Source organism: Patella vulgata, chromosome 2, assembly GCF_932274485.2.
Source record: "Patella vulgata chromosome 2, xgPatVulg1.2, whole genome shotgun sequence".
In the NCBI taxonomy this organism is placed as follows: domain Eukaryota; kingdom Metazoa; phylum Mollusca; class Gastropoda; family Patellidae; genus Patella; species Patella vulgata.
In genome coordinates this window covers 9,507,975-9,513,579 of record NC_065880.2, presented here as the reverse complement: position 1 = coordinate 9,513,579, position 5,605 = coordinate 9,507,975, and the positions used below count along the sequence as shown (strand labels likewise).

The 5,605-nt window shown below is 35.9% G+C and overlaps 1 long non-coding RNA gene across 1 annotated transcript; it reads right to left on the bottom strand.

The window, feature by feature from the left end:
* Nucleotides 1–1,608: 1,608 nt before the first annotated feature.
* Nucleotides 1,609–4,802, bottom strand: LOC126809769 (uncharacterized). The gene is made up of 3 exons (XR_007674937.2): nt 4,557–4,802; nt 3,366–3,435; nt 1,609–2,700 (listed from the first exon to the last, which is right to left on the bottom strand). It is a non-coding gene; the product is annotated as an uncharacterized LOC126809769 (long non-coding RNA).
* Nucleotides 4,803–5,605: the final 803 nt, after the last annotated feature.

Sequence of the window (5,605 nt, the reverse complement as noted above, 5' to 3'; positions counted from 1 at the left end):
TACCACGTGGTGAGTGTCCACCCAAGTTCAAAATACTTACTTCGGCACCCATTAAACATTTCTTCAAAAAATATTCTCCCTACTCAAACTTTCCTACAGAACCATTTTGAAGATCGAAACAGAAATCGTAAGTGTATTTTATGTACTTTTTACATGATTTTGAACTCCAGCAGTGACTAGATTCGAAATAAATTGCATATCATGTTTGATAAATGTCCATACACTCGTGTGACCGTGTTATGCTTATTTGTGTTGTCATTTCGACGGAGTAATTATTTTTTCTTCGTAAAAAACCCTATGTTTGAAAATTAGTCTCTGTCCTATTCATATCACTATCAGCCCGTCTTGTATATTTTTTTTAAAAATATATCATCCTCAATTATTTTAGTATTTTTATTAACTTTTTTATGACTGATTATGACAGAATGACCATAGCAACCATTATTATCAGACCAGCCTGGGAATGAAATAAATTTACATCTTATCTTTCAAATACACTCACTAACTTTGTTTTTTTGTGTGTTTCAAGTGTGTGTTTCAATAAACCAATGGTTGAATTTCATTGTTGAGGTATAGAATTTTTGGCCACTGCAAACAGAAAATATTATCCTGTCCAGATAATATTCATTCGCAGTGAGTGGCCCAGGAAATTTAGAGGACTGTTATACTCATTCGACGCCACTTTTCGACCAATCAGAATTCAAATAATGTCCATTTTGGGCTACATAAGTCGTTGAGTTTTATATATTCATTATATATACTGAGCGTCATGGAAAACGCATCACTTAGTTTTTCGTATAACAAAATGATCCTGTAAACATATCTTATTTATTTTGCTTCTTATTGTGAACAATATTCAAATGGGAACACATCAATAACAACACATTTGTACACTTATGGATGTTTTATCTGTAATCAACGGTACAAAGTCAGAGGGGTCAAAACCAAAAGTACGACACAGATGTCAGTAGCGCGTGTGTCCTCCACAGGCTCTTACGCACGCTGTGCAGCGACGTCGCATGGAATTAACCAATGTTTGAAAGAAGGCCTGGGGCAAATTGTTCCAGCTTCTAAAGCAGCAATGGTGTGCATCTGTGGTCTCCGATACAGACGGCGTCCAATCTCATCCCAGACATGTTCTATCGGTGCCATGTCCGGAGACATGGCTGGCCAGTGAGCTGTTGGCGTGTGGTGCGCGGAGCTGTGGGTAATCCACTAGAAACATCAATGTTGATTGGTTAATCAAATGTCTGTCGTCATAGGGTCAAACGCCGTTCGTATGATCTCTGACGCGACCTCCCAAACAACTGGTCAGATCTTCATGTAGTTTAAGCCATCGAAAGTATAAAAAAAAACGAAACGAAATATAGATCTGTATTTAAATCAGATTGTTTTAAACGGAAAGTTGAAAATTCAACATTCAATTGTCTAAATGATAGCGACCATTGTGTAACGTGAACTGGGTCATAGCCCCCTGTTTAGTATGAATGAATTCAATTGAAAGTTTTTTTGGTTTTTTTTTTGTATTAAACATTTTAATGTTAAAAAAACACATAATTTCATGTTTATAATAAAAAAAAATCTGTATTATACTTGCTAGAGAGACTAGCGAGCAATTTGAACCAATTTCATCACTCCCGGTTTTAATAAATATTAATTGCTGGCTTACAAGTTTGATTTGATTATATTACACGGTTGATTACTTTCTAAAAAATATAGTTTTAATACATGAATGGAAATCTTGCAACCCAACAGAGCGACATCTTGGAAGCAGTAACAGGGGCCTGTTTCATTAAATTTTAACTAAGATATTATCCAAATTTTATTAATTTGATTGGATAATATTAGATTGATTTAGTGCTTAGCCAATCAAAATTGAAGTATCTACTAAAATTTGGATTTTATCTTTAGTTAAGATTCCGAGAAACAGGACCCTGGTCTCAAACCGACAAAGATGGGTTTTTTTTTTTAAATATCAGAATAATAGTTAAATCCACGTTCATTTTATTAAAATTCCATTTGGGAAAAAATCATACGTCATGCTGTCTCAATTATTGGCGCCATTTGTAAATAAATCAAACTAGTTGTCGCAATTATTGACAATAGATATAACACATGACACAATTGTATAGAATACAAATTACATAGATGTTTATTTCTGGTGACGATTCGAAGAGTGTTCTCTCGCCTTTATCAAACAAAGAACAACTATAGTACAAAGAGGGAGAGGGAGAGAGGTGGGGGTTTAAAGTTCACTCGACACAAACTAGGTCATTTCGGGACTAGCATATGGTTCATTTTCATTTCAATCAGGCCAATCTAAACCACACCACTTGATTCAATGGCAGACCGTATGATCTAAAGAGCACGTGGTAAACCATTTGGAAGAAAGAAACAACTATTTATTCAACTACACGTCGATTATTCATTCTTTACTCTTCGGCTTTTTCAACATTAACGTAATCACCAACAACGTAATCAGACCTCGCGTCATTCTGAGGATATTCCAGCTGCTGGTTAACATAGGTAGGTGTATTATTATCAATACAGTTATCCATGCGCAGAGTTTCCTTGGTGGCTTTAGGTTGGTGAGTTATTTCCCCTGGTCTTTGTTCTGAAAAGCAACTGTAAGTATGCGGATCATTCTGTGCGTCATTAGTGCTTTCATAGATTACCTCCCTTTTCCTTTTTCGTACTACACTGTAAATAAAATGACAAAAATCAAATGAATTCAAACAAGTAAGACAGAATAAACAGAATAATTAATTAGATTGTTTGTCATCTGTTACATCATTCGTTCTTTAAGACCCAACTCTTTTTATAACCCCATACAATACTTTTCTTGTTCTTCAAACATATCAAGTACAAATATTCTTGTAGTTAAAGACTCCGTAATTAGCTTGTGTTGAGGGAGCCATGGTCCCACCTTGGCTTGGCACCCTTGGTTGCCAACTCCCAACTAATTAACATGGCCGCTGTCCGGTCTTAACTAACTTCATGATGTCTTTTTTATACCCTTGGCCCTTGTCAGATGTCAAGATGATTACACGGCTGGCTAAAGATAGTGCTATAGATAGTCTTTCTGTACAAATTACTTTACAAGACAACAGGCATTACATGAATCAAATATCATGTCATAAGTGACAACTGTCATGGTAAGGATTTAATTATCCGGCCACGTGTCAAAGATGGAATGTCCAGATTTTGTAACACATCTTATTGGCCTTCAAATGTGTAATAATGGCTGACACCAATATTTTCCTTTAACAAATATTTTTATTATTACACCAAAATATACAACCGATCATTTATTGCGTAATAATGAAATGTAAAGATGTAATAACATTTAATTATGCAAAACTAACCAGACTATGACAACTATTATTATAACCAGTAAAATAACTCCGCCCACTGATCCACCGATTATAGAAGTCACTGTAAGTATATATCATTTAGTATTTAATCTATACTACGTCATAAATAATATCAAAGTCCACAAAACATGAAATTTATTAAATTACACCATCTATCCTAAAGGCTATGAAGTCCTAAAATTAAAAATAAGGGAAGTTGGTGCATTGCATGTAGTAGGTGTCAAAGTTGGTCATATATTTCTACTTTCAAAAGAAGGACCTAGGACACAAAATATGTCGGTACTTTGTTTTAGTTTGCTTTCTTTAGATATATTTAACCAGAAATCACTAGAGAGTTCTGGTGTTAATCCCGTGATCAAAGTCTAAAGCTATGAAGAATGGTTTCAGCAACAATATGACCCTCCATAAAATTCAATAAATCACTGTCTTTCTACTCGGTTGTCATATAATGACATAATAAGCTAGATTGACTGAGGTAGATAATTAGTAATGTAAGTTTCCATGAGCAGAGATTAAGGGGTACTAGATATACACGGATCACTATAAATCTTTCAATTGTCGTCTCATCGTCCAGCTCTAATATTTTTCCAAAATTTCCACGGACTGAACGCTTTTGACGACATATGAAGAAACATGCGGCAATACAAACAATACAACAAAGTGGTATTGGGTGTTCCAGAAAGATTAACCATACCCTGTTGGTGCACGACTTACGCACCTACTTGTACCTAGCTGTAACGATGGGTGTCCTAAAGCTTTATGAGATTGGTAACGAAAATATTGAAATATAAATCTGGTTAGGATCCTATAATATGGAGGCAGACCACCATTAAATTTCATTAAAATTGTAGTTCGTCTATTTATAGCAATTCTCTCTCTGTCTTTTTTCTCCACTTTTGTATGCCCATTTTTGTTGATTGTTTTTGGTCTAGAATGGACGACGAGGGTTTGAATTAACATTTTCTGCCAGGTTTTGGTAAATATTCATGATTTTGAAGCGGAAGGATAACGGGGTTATGGGGTTGGCTACGGTGATATGTACGGCAACTAGTTGCATGTTTTTAGTATGTTTCTTCAAGTTTGTGCATTCAGCCCATTGGAGGTGGGCAAAGAGGCCATAATTAGCACTGAAGTCAATGGGGAAATTAATGGTGGTCTGCCTCCATATAGACACCAACTCACCCGGGTTATCTTTCTTAGATGTTGGATATGTCGATTGGTTTGGTTGATTACCAGATGTTGGTGTTGTTGGTTGGTTCCATATAGACACCAACTCACCCGGTTTATCTTTCTTAGATGTTGGATATGTCGATTGGTTTGGTTGATTACCAGATGTTGGTGTTGTTGGTTGGTTCCATATAGACACCAACTCACCCGGGTTATCTGTCTTAGATGTTGGATATGTCGATTGGTTTGGTTGATTACCAGATGTTGGTGTTGTTGGTTGGTTCCATGTAGACACCAACTCACCCGGTTTATCTTTCTTAGATGTTGGATATGTCGATTGGTTTGGTTGATTACCAGATGTTGGTGTTGTTGGTTGGTTCCATATAGACACCAACTCACCCGGGTTATCTGTCTTAGATGTTGGATATATCGATTGGTTTGGTTGATTACCAGATGTTGGTGTTGTTGGTTGATTCGATTCATTACCAAATGGCGCTAATATTATTGAGAATACATTAGATCAATGTCAGTATTTTATCTTCAAATGTGTTATATTAATCCAAATCCAATAATAAATTCAAATTAATATTTAACAATTATATATTGTTGGTTTGTATTAGGCTAATGAGCTCCTAGAAACTTAAATTTGAAAGGATAACGATGTCTGGAAGGGAACAATACTCATGTCACCAAACGTGAGAGAGAGGGAGAGAGAGAGAGATAGGGGGATTGGGTTTAACGTCCACTCGACAGAAACTAGATCATTTCTGGACGACCATATGGCTCAATTTTACTTTAATAATTCGCTTGTGCGCAGGTGTTGATTCAATGACAAGTAGGGAGAGAGGTGGGGTTTTATGTCCATTCGACACAATATGGTTCAATTGTAATCCAATCATTTTCTTGCGCGTAGAGGTTGACCCAATGGCTCGCCTTGTGAGGATGGGATACGATAAAATACACGATAAGAGTGGAAGTATTTTAAGAACTAACTTATATTTTCTGTAACAGATGTTTCTATGTCAGTCGTATAACTGGATGTCGACCATCTTGATTTCCCACAT